Genomic DNA, 12,107 nt, shown 5'->3' with positions numbered 1-12,107 from the left:
TGCAGCATGCACTTAGCGCACGTAAAAGAACCCATGGCAACAAAAGGGTTGTTACTGGCAAAATTCTGTAGAAAAATCCACTTTAACAGAAAAAAAAAAAAAAAAAAAAAAACTGCATGCAGGGGAAAAAAAAAAGAAAAATAATGGTGGCGCTGTAGTGTAGCGACGTGCTCTCCCTGGGGAGAACAGCCTGAATTTCACGCAGAGAAATCTATTGTGATAAAAAGAAATGCAAATACAAATACTTTTTTTTTTTTCATTTTAGTACAGGACACTTCCTCTGTAGAGGTGCTTGTGATAATGCTTTGGCTTATACAGCTGAGCTGACATTCATACTTGAAAAATATATATATAAAAGTTATATATACACAGTTTGTTTTGACCTTTGTATCCTCCTATGGTTCCCCAAGTGTACAGCCCAAAGATCAAATATTGTTACTTCTTTTTATCCTCTGTTGTTTTTATTGTTGTTGTTTGTTGTTGTTGCTGTTGAGAGAGTTGTCCTTACTTTGTTATTATTGCTGATACTTACATTGCATCTGTCTTTGCTTAGAGACCAGACTCTTAATTGTTTTACAAACACAGAGTCGTCTGCACAGCAGGCTGCCAGGTTGGGTTCAGGCGACTGACTGCTGCCGTTTGACGCTTATCATTGGTTTCCTGTGTTGTTCAGTCGGACTTCAATCATGGGCACACATTTACGGATAGATTAGAGCGGATTTTTCTGCCGAATTTGGCCAAGTGCAGCACTTTTGTTGCTGTGGGTGTTTGTTAAGCGCTTAGAGCTTTGTCTCTGATGAAGGACAGGTGCTTTGTTCGTGTCAATATCAATCAAAATTATACACCGTCATGTTGTTCTTTTTCTGTAAAAGAAACATTGTATGCTGCAGCTTACTCCTCCAAATATCTTGATGTTTGAGCCATTGTCAAAAGATCAAGAGATTCATGTATTTTTGTACTCATTTTTCTTGATCGTTTGGTGTTGGAGCCAAAGTTTGAAAATAAGGAAAAAAAAGAAAGGTGTGCCAAAATACCTGTATTGCTTGTGGTAAAAAGCTCTTTAACTTTCCTTGGGGTCTTGAATATTTCAGTCATTTCAAGCTTCATTTTGTGTGAATCCAGTTATCTTCATCAAAGAAATTTACTTTTGTGTGTAATATCATGAAAAATGACAAATGTTTACTTTTTCTTTTTCTTTCTTTTTTTTTTCTTTTTTATTCTTTTTTTCTTTTTTGGTTGTTGTTGTTGATTTGGTTTTGCTAACAAAACACCGAAGAGTTTTCAGAAATCTGGATTTTTGAAAGCCCATTTTTACCTTACCTACTGTTACATTTTGTTTGCTGAAATGTCATTTCATTTTTGTCTCATTATCCTTGAAATATTGTTTTTGGTTGTGGATTAAGAAAGTCATGCTGCTACTTCTGGCCACTTCCAAGTCTGTATGCTGGTTTTTTTTTTTTTATACACCATAGACGATATATATATATATGATGTGGATATCATATATATATATATATATATATATATATATATATATATATATATATATAGGATATCCACATCATTAATACTGTAGTTGAGTTGCAACTTTGCTTTTGTAAGTACTCAATGATGTATCATGTGTCTTTTTCTTTATATATATATAGTATATTTGTGCTGCAGCTATGGGGGATAGCATTTTGGAACCACCCCAATACCAGCTGCCCTGGAACCCTCTTGAATGAGAGAGTGGGAATGTAGCTTGGGCAAGACACCCTCTGTTACAATCAGTCAAACCCAGATAGTGGGGACAGCAGCTGTGTGCTCTGCTATTTTGATGGCCATAGTCGGACGAGACTATCATATCCACATCATTGTTGCTGCCATTTTGGTTTGCAATGTCAGTTTTGTGTTTGCCCCCAGAAATGTTTTTATACAGATGCTTTTATTTTATTTTTATTTTGTTTTATTTTATTTTTTTTGGAAGAGGGGGTGTTTGATTTTTGTTTTGGACATTTTTTTCTGTATTTGGATGTATATAAATGTGCACATCACTGGTTTTTAGAACCAGTATTTACATGAGATCAATGATCTGAGACCTCTTTTAATCATTTTTATTCTGTGGAGTGTGGTCATTCCCACTGCTGACTGTTGTTATGGAGATGGTGTCTTTTCACAAGAATGAGTCGGAAGTGTCTTTTTACAAAAATGAGTCGATAATACCCACTCAGTTATGGCAGTGTGGCATGGATGGCTTGACACGTATCTTGCTTAGCGCTCCTGATATGGCCATTTGTTAGCAACATTGTAGGGCAGTGGCAAACTTGCTGACAACGTGATGGTTATTATGTATGACACCATGGATGTTTTGTTTTATTTGCATAGTTGTTGTTATATTGTTGCTGATGACACTTGAAGATCAAAGATAAATGTGTAGGTCGTGTCAGTTTCGTCCTCTGAGTGCAAGTCTGTAAGTAAGAATGTCAACCGTTGAGCTTTCTTGAGCCTTTAGTTTCATTTTGAGTTTTTCCTCTAGCAAAATGAAGGAATTGTAACTTCCTTGCCTTATCGTTTTGTCCTGTTTTTGATGAATGTTACTTTAACTCCAGCTTTTATGCTGGCAGCTATGAATTATTCAGTGCCATAAAATATTTGATCACAGGACAAACTGCCATATTTTTCAAGCGGCATATCATCTTTCTCATTCTGCCTTCAGATCATTCATGCTAAAAGTAATGAATGATTGAGTGCCATAACATATTTGATCACAGGAGAAAGTACAGTAGTTTTTGAGCGGCATATTATCTTTCTGATTCTGACTTCATGGGCTGCAACTCCTGCACTTGCTCATACCCTGGTGGGAATGCCAGGGGTCTTTCAGTTTAAATAGCATAACCGGCTTCTGGAAAATCTCTGCTAGAAATTTCCTCATTTCTATTGCTCTCTTTATTTCTGACGGGTTTTTTTCTTCCTTCACTGTTGTCTCCTTTTTCTGCCTTCCCAGTCCATTCCACTTTCTTTTTTCAAGCAAGCCTTGACACTTTTATCTCTTTTCCACAGTCTGTGATGTACTATCTGTTCTGTTTTGCTCTGGCGATTAGGTAGTGGGATTTTAAACACTGGGATGGGCACTAGCTGTCCATTCTGCAGTGCAGTGTTATTTGCCTAATGGCCTTTTGTATACATTTTTTGTATGTCTTTGAAGTATTGGGATTTTTTTTTTTTTTCATTTTTTACAATTTTTTGTTATCTAGGATTGATAAATTAAGCGTAAGGTCTGACATCTTCAGCATGGTCCTATCTTGTTTGCACAAAGGAGCTAAATGGTAAAGATAATGTGTCAAGAACCGTGTTTCTTAGGATTTTCTGATGAATATTTTTTTATATATATGACAGCTGTGTGTTTAACTTGGACATTGTGTAGTTGTGCAGTCTTGATATGGGATGTGCAGCTGGCAAGTCTATAAGTAAGAGTGTCAACCGTTGAGCTTTCTTGAGGTTTTAGTTTCTTTCATTTTGAGATTTTCCTCTAGCAAAATGAAGGAATTGTAACTTCCCTGCCTTGACCATTTTGTCCTGTTTTTGATGAGTGTTAGTTTAACTCCAGTTTTCATGCTGGCAGCAATGAATTATTGAATTATTGAGTGCCATAACATGTTTGATCACAGGACAAACTATGGTAGTTTGCGAGTGGCACATTGTCTTTCTGAATCTGCCTTCGAAGCATTTATGCTAGAAGTAATCACAGGACAAACTACAGTAGTTTTCAAGAGGGATATCATCTTTTTGATACTGTCTTTATAGCTCTTCTGCTGGCAGTAATGAATTATTGAGTGCCATAACATAATTATGTGATCACATGAGAAATTATGATAGTTTTTGAGCGGTATGAAATTTCTGCTTCTGACTGTGAGGGCTGCAACTCTCGCGTTCGCTCGTATATACGAGAGGGGTTTTATATGCATGACTATTTTTACCCTGCAAAGGAGGGGGAGTGGGGGGAGGAGGGGTTGTTTTGTTTGTTTTGTTTTGTTTTGTTTGTTTTTTGGGGGGGTGGGGTGGGGGGTGGGGGGGGATGCATGATACGTTCATAATTCAAAGGTCACTAGTTGTAGACAGGATTACAGGATCTTTAATGCATTCAACACTATATTTTATTAAGGTCTTCTGCCTGTACAATCCTCCAAGCCTGGCATGTTTTGGCCTGGCTGCATCAACGGGAAGGGGTGCTTCGCTTCAGGCACAAATTTATAGCAACCGCTCAACCAATACCTACCAAACTTCACATAATCACTGAAATATAATTTTGACACATATTGCTGAAGTCTCAAGATGAAGGATGCAATAGTTTACTTGTAACTTTAAATTAAAAACAGAAATAGTAAAATGTCGACTTCTGTCGATGTTGAAGGTTGTGGGCTATCTTCTTGATTGAAATGTCCGCCACTTTGTCTAGACCGGTTGCTAATTTCATCTCCTTCACTTTCCCAAGAATTATCAGATGATTTATAAGACAAAACGTCACTATCTGGTTTGAATTCGCAGAAGATTCCATCATAATTTCATTGAACACTTCCTGTACAGGAAACATTTGACGTTTTACCATATCGATGCGGAAAACCGAATAAAAAACACACCAATCATTCAATTTTTGGAGTGAAATTTCGCGTGCCGGTGAGGAAAGAAGTTAAGCTGGAGTTACTCCCCGAACTAGCAGTTTACTGCATAATAATAAGCTGACAAACTGGTTTAAATAAACGGGTTTCTTCACTCGCCTGTCAGGCGGGCGCAGGGTTGAGTGAGTTGATATGGGTATTTGATCTTCTGCATGGGTATACGCACGGAAAGCTAGGGGGTTTGCACATCTGTTGACCTTAGAGATAGGAAAAAAAAACCCAATCAGCTCCCTGAACCCACTAGGAACCGTGACTGGAATTCAAACCGGGGATCCTCGCCATTTCGTCTTTATTTGCAGGGAAAAATACCGTGGGGATTGTCAGCTGTGTTCTCCCGATCCTCTTTCAACAAATGCGGCGTACATCGTGCAGATGTTTGTTTTTTATGCAAACTGTGCTTTCTGTTGTTTATGGTACTGGTCTGGCTTGTAGATCTAAGTAGTATCCCCGACCACAGGAAATTCTCTGCTGGAAATTTCTCTGTTTTTGTCGCTCTCTTTGTTGCGGTCTTTTTTCTCACCTCACTTTTGTCTGCTTTTTCACGATTTATTTATTTATGTATGTATTTATTTTCTTCTTCTTTTTTTCATAAATCTGGTGACTATTAGCGGAAGGACTGACGTTCTCAGCAGAGTAGGCCTAATCGGTAAGGCTTTGGACTTCTGGAGCAAGTTGCATTGCTCGGACGGAAGAGCCGAGTATGGTCGTAACCCACTAACTGTGTGTAGTATGGAACTGACCAGAGGCGTAGTTCGGTCAACGTATAAGGCATTTAGTCACGTGTAACTGTCAAAAAGTTAGAACCAAGCAATGCAACTGGCACCAGCTGGTCCAGTTTTCACCTTTGGTCAGAGTTCGAAGCCTCCCGTTCGGCATGGTCTTGTGTCCTGGGGAAAGACGCGTTATTACAATTCTCCTCTCACCTCCCATGCAGGTGGTACCGGGCTTGGGTCGGGGAAGGTTGGAACTGCAGGAGAGGATTGGGCCCCGCCTTCCTATGCCGAGCCCTGGACACAGCGGAAATGAATTCACACCCAATGGCTGGCCCTGAAAATTAAGCTGCGGGACGTTTGACCTTAAACTTTATAACCATCGAGGTAGACTAAAAGAGTCTTGGTAAAAGCCGACTTACGTGGGATAAAAGAGGCGACGATCATGTTATAACCATTGAGTTCCAGGTTTGGCCTGACTGAAACTGAGCCCTGATGGTATTTGGCCTTAAGTAGCACTATCGTAAGCTGTCACGTAACATAGCTCTAGATCTGTGCTATGCAAATTTATTATTTTACGCTTTTTTATGAACTTAAAAAAAAAAAAATTATTTTTTTTTTTTTTAGGTTATGTTGGCATTGGAGATTTTGCCATTCAAAAACATTCTTTGATCTTTTCAGCTGCATACTTTTTGCCATATATCTGAGCTCAGCATTATTTTGAAAATGTCTCTTTTTTTCCCTTGTTTTCAAGATGTCTTTAAACAGCATGTATGGATTATTATCAGCTTTATGTGCCATGTTGTCCAGTATTCTGAAATAATACATTTTTACAGCGTTTCTTTTCGGTGTTTTGTTTACGTCCTTTGGTGTGTGTGTGTGTTTGTGTGTGTGTGTGTGTGTGTGTGTGTGTGTGTGTGTGTTGGAGAAAGAGACAGAGCATTAAATAAAACGGAGAGAGAGAGAAGATAAAACAAAATTCTTTATTTCTGGGCGAGGATAACAGATACACACAGGTGTGCTTTTCTGCTTTAAGTGCCCGCCCTAAACAAGGTCCTCACTACTCTATTTCAGTTTTACAAGGAGGGGACACTGCCCCCCGGACAAATACATACAACACGCAACACCACATCTACAAGGCAGATGCCTGCCAGCAGCATAACCCAACGCGCAAGCAAGACATTTATTTTTATTTTTATTTGTTTTTATCACAACAGATTTCTCTGCGTGAAATTTGGGCTGCTCTCCCCAGGGAGAGCGCGTCGCTACACGGCAGTGCCACCTTTTTTTTCTTGTATTTTTTCCTGCGTGCAGTTTTATTTGTTTTTCCTATCGAAGTGGATTTTTCTACAGAATTTTGTCAGGAACAACCCTTTTGTTGCCGTGTGTTCTTTTACGTGCGCAAAGTGCATGCTGCACACGGGACATCAGTTTATCGTCTCATCCGAATGACTAGCGTCCAGACCACTACTCAAGGTCTAGTGGAGGGGGAGAAAATATCGGCGACTGAGCCGTGATTCGAACCAGCTCACCCAGATTCTCTCGCTTCCTGGGCGGACGCGTTACATCTAGGTCATCACTCCACTTTAGTACATGCATATATATTTTTGTACCTACCAGAGTGGATTATTCTACAGACTTTTGCCGCAGGACAACATTGTTGCCAGGAGTTTTATTCCAGTGCATGCTGCTTACTGGACCTCGATTTTATTGTTTCATCCGAATGACAAGACGTTCAGTTTGATTATTCAGTCAGTGGAGTGATGGCCTAGAGGTAACACGTCCGTCTAGGAAGCGAGAGAATCTGAGCGCGCTGGTTCGAATCACGGCTCAGCCGCCGATATTTTCTCCCCCTCCACTAGACCTTGAGTGGTGGTCTGGACGCTAGTCATTCGGATGAGACGATAAACCGAGGTCCCGTGTGCAGCATGCACTTAGCTCACGTAAAAGGACTACGGCAACAAAAGTGTTGTTCCTGGCAAAATTCTGTAGAAAAATTCACTTCGATAGGAAATACAACTAAAACTGCACGCAGGAAAAAATACAAAAAATGGGTGGCGCTGTAGTATAGCAACGCGCTCTCCCTGGGGAGGGCAGCCCGAATTTCACACAGAGAAATCTGTTGTGATAAAACGAAATACAAATAAAAATAATTAATATTGTGTGTTTCACACCTGTCACCTCCGTTTTGGTTCAAGGACGAAATCTCTCTACTGGTCCTTTTGTTTGAGACTGCTGAGACTGACACAGAGATACAGAAAGAGAGAGAGAGAGAGAGGGGGGGGGGGAGAGAGGAGGGGGGGAAGAGGGTAAAAAAAAAGAAACAAGAGAAAATGTTTGGGTTTTTTTTTGGGGGGGGGGAGGGGAAGGGGGAGGGGGTTTGTTTGTTTTTTGCGCTTTTAAAAAAAAATAACCCAGTAGGCCCTGTCCTGGTTTTCCCCCTCTCCGTACCCCCCCCCCCCCACACACACACACACACACACACCTGTCCTACTCTACTCTCCTCTCCTGTTCTACGTTATCCCCAACCAGTAACGCCGCTTTGCCCCCCCCCCCCCTGTCCTACTCTACCCCCCTGTCCTACATTATTCACAACCAGAAACCGCTTCCCTGCCCCCCCCCCCCCCACACACACACACACACACACACGCACACACATCTGTACTACTCTACCCCCCTGGTCTACATTATTCACAACCAGTATCCGCTCCCCTGCCCCCCCCCCCTCTCGTCCCCCCCCCCCTCCCCTACACACACACACACACACCTGTCCTACTCTACTCCCGTGTCCTACAACAAAGAAACAAATTAAAACAAACAAAACAAAAACACCACCTGCCACATGCACTGATCTGCACATTTACGTTCAGAACCCTTCTCCTCCTGAGCCTCACCCACCCCCCGGTCTACCCCACCTGCCAGTGACACCCCCTCCCGCCTCCTACCCCACCCAGTAGGCCCTGTCCTGGTTTATCCCCCTTCTCCGTACCACCTCCCCCCTCCCCACCCGCCACACACACACCTGTCCTACTCTCCTGTTCTACATTATCCCTAACCAGTAACTGCTCACCTTTCCCCTCTCCCCCCCCCCCCCCCCCCCCCGCCCACACACACACCTCTACTACTCTACTCTCCTGTCCTACATCATCCCCAGCCAGTAACCGCTCCCTTGCCCCCCCCCCCACACACACACACACACACACACACCTGTCCTACTCTACTCTCCTGTCCTACATCATCCCCAGCCAGTAACCGCTCCTGCCCTAACCCCCCCCCCCTCCATCCATCCCCCAGTAAACCCTCCCTCTGTCGTAATCTATCCCTCTCCCCAGTAACCCCTCTTTCTGTCCTACCCCCACCAGTACCCTCCCCCCCCCCCCCCCCCGCCCACCCACTAAAGCAGCCCCACAGCTGGTCCCAATGTACCTCTGTCCAAGTAACGCACCACTGCCCTACTCTACCCCCCAGTACCTCTTCCCCATATCATACTTTATCCTCCAACCAGTATCCCCCCTTCCCACCAAACCAGCCCCCCCACCTCCCGCCTTATTATACCTCCCCTTAACCCACTCACTCACTTTTTTTTTTCTGGCGGGCATTTTATTATTTTAAGTGAGCCTAAAGAAAATTTTCTGTTTTTGGTTGAAGCAGAAAATAAAGTATTTTGAATTGAATTGAATTGAATTGAAACAACAACCTTTCCCCAAGTAATCCCAACCCTTGTCCTTCGCTACCTCCACCGGTAACCACAAAGTAATCCCAACCCCTGTCCTACTACCAACAGTACCCCCTGCCCCCACAAAGGAAAGTAACCCCACCCCCTGTCCTAATCTACCCCCCCCCCCCCCGGCAACCCTCAATCCCTCCACCCAGTAACCCGTTCCCAGTCCTACTCTACCCATTGTACCTCTCTGCTTCTCTGTCCTCCATTAATTCTTCCTGCGTCTATTTTAAGCTCGCCCCCCCCCCCCGCCCCCCATTAATTATGCACCCCCTTCACCCTCACCCAAGTAACCCCTCACACTGCTTTACTATGCGTCCCTTAAAAACACTCTGGGTTATTGGGGTGGAGGAGAGTAGGATAAGTGGAGGGGTTATTGGGGTGGGGTGTGTAGGATAAGTGGAGGGGCTATTGGGGTGGGGTGTGTAGGGTAAGTGGAGGGGCTATTGGGGTGGGGTAGTGTGGGATAAGTGAAGGGGTTATTGGGGTGGGGGTGTGTAGGATAAGTGGAGGGGTTATTGGGGTGGGGGTGTGTAGGATAAGTGGAGGGGATATTGGGGTGGGGGGTGTAGGATAAGTGGAGGGGATATTGGGGTGGGGTGTGTAGGATAAGTGGAGGGGTTATTGGGGTGGAGGTGTGTAGGATACGTGGAGGGGTTATTGGGGTGGAGGTGTGTAGGATAAGTGGAGTGGTTATTGGGGTGGAGTGTGTAGGATAAGTGGAGGGGTTATTGGGGTGGGGTGGGGTGTGTAGGATAAGTGGAGGGGTATTGGGGTGGAGGTGTGTAGGATAAGTGGAGGGGTTATTGGGGTGGAGGTGTGTAGGATAAGTGGAGGGGTTATTGGGGTGTGGTGTGTAGGATATGTGGAGGGGTTACTGGGGTGGGGTGTGTAGGATAAGTGGAGGGGTTATTGGGGTGGGGGAGAGTAGGATAAGTGGAGGGATTATTGGGGTGGGGGAGAGTTGGATAAGTGGAGGGGTTATTGGGGTGGGGGGGTGCAGGATAAGTGGAGGGGTTATTGGGGTGGGGGGTGTAGGATATGTGGAGGGGTTACTGGGGTGGGGTGTGTAGGATAAGTGGAGGGGTTATTGAGGTAGGGGAGAGTAGGATAAGTGGAGGGGTTATTGAGGTGGGGGGGTGTAGGATAAGTGGAGGGTTTATTGGGATAATAGTTGGATAGGAATATAGTTGGATAAGTGGGTAGGTTACTGGGGTTGGGAAAGAGTAGGATAAATGGAAGGGTTAGTAGGGTGGGGATAGAGCAGGGTAAGTTGAGGGGTTACTGGGGTAGGGGGGAGTAGGACAGGGCGAGCAATTACTTGGGGTGCAAGTATGGCATAGGAGTTATTGGGGGCAGGGTAGGATGGGGCGGATTCGAGTAGGGCTCGAATGTATGAATGTGTGGAGGAAAGTGGAAAGAAGTTTTTTCTGTAATAAATCATTCATATACGGGTGGAGAGTACACTATAAATAAGTTAACATACATACAGCAGCAATTGCAACAAACTTTTTTTCAAATGGGAATTACCACGTCAAGCCTTCGGGATATTTCCTGACATGGTTGTGTACTAAAATAGCATATAAACCATGAATAAAATTGCCGAAGCAAAAAGGTAAAAAGTGGCGTTCGTGTGTGTTTCGATAAAGTCTAAAAAATAATAACAAGACTTTTCGTCAACTGCGTGTTGTAAACTTTTGTACATTTTTTTTTATTGGCCACCGCAGCAAAGTTGTGGCATGATTTCTGCATTGTTGAACAAAACTAAAACAGATGATCAATGCTTTTTTTTAAGCATTACATGAATTACAGTTGTTACTATCTAATAATCCTATTTCATACAACATTATATTTGACCCAATATATCTATGGATAATTATCATTTGAAACCTTTTCCATTTTACATCAAAAACGTTATAGAAATACAAAAAGCATACTTTCAGTTGTTTTTCACATCAAGGTTTTCGTTCCGTTTTGTACAGCAATTTGGTTCGATATTATTCTCATCGAGTGGTCATAGTACAGCCTGTACACTTTGACAACGAACATTTACGTCTTGTAGGCAATGCTAGGCAAGACGTTCATTTCACATCCCCCCTGGGGACATTGAAACAAAAGACACATACATCTACTATACATACCAAACAAGCAAAAACTTAACGCCAAAAACAAACAAAAAAGCTAACTCTAGCAAGCAAGCAAATACAAATCAACAGGTCAATTTTCCACAGTAACTGAATAATAAGGCAAACAAGTATATACAAATCAACTTTAGAACATGTAAACTTTCCATAGTACTTGACTATTTCTCCCTATCAATAGACAAAAAGTCTATCCAAAAGAAACACGAATGGAAGAGATAAAGGATTTCAATTCTAACAGTACTCTTTTGTTCTTTTCAGAAAACAAAAAGTAGAATTTTATGGAGTTTGGGCTGATTCTTTGGTATGTAGACAAACTTGTCTGATGGTATCAAAAAACGGCACAGAAACAAATAATTGACTTCATTCGCAATGTCGTTTGCGGAATATTTTTTCACAAATTTATGGGTAAATAGTCAAAACGCTGTTTATTAACAGGCAGTGCATTATTAGTTGTTTTGACCTTTACCTATTCAATCACACAACTATTTGGCAACACTAAAAAATAGCTTCTTGGCCAAAATTGGGTTTAAACATCCTGTAATTAATATACAAAATATTGTTATCTACACGTCTATACCAATCCCGCAAAAATGATCTTTAAAGAATGTTTAACTTTCTCTTTAAACCATGTAGGATGCACATCAAAACGTATTGATTAAACCAGAAAATACTTAAATTAATTTCGCTCAGAAAGGTTCTGATGTATGCTGGTGATGTATAAATTGAAAAGACACTTGTAAACAATCGAAGATATCTTTGAAGTATACCTTGGGCTGTAACAAGCTTATAGAAAAGTGAAAAGGTTATGTGATTATCATTGTCTACGCTGATCTAAGTCTTTCTTATCATTGATATTGCAGAGATGTGACCACATATA

This window comes from Babylonia areolata, chromosome 17, assembly GCF_041734735.1.
Source record: "Babylonia areolata isolate BAREFJ2019XMU chromosome 17, ASM4173473v1, whole genome shotgun sequence".
NCBI lineage: Eukaryota > Metazoa > Mollusca > Gastropoda > Neogastropoda > Buccinidae > Babylonia > Babylonia areolata.
This window is presented reverse-complemented; position numbering follows the sequence as displayed.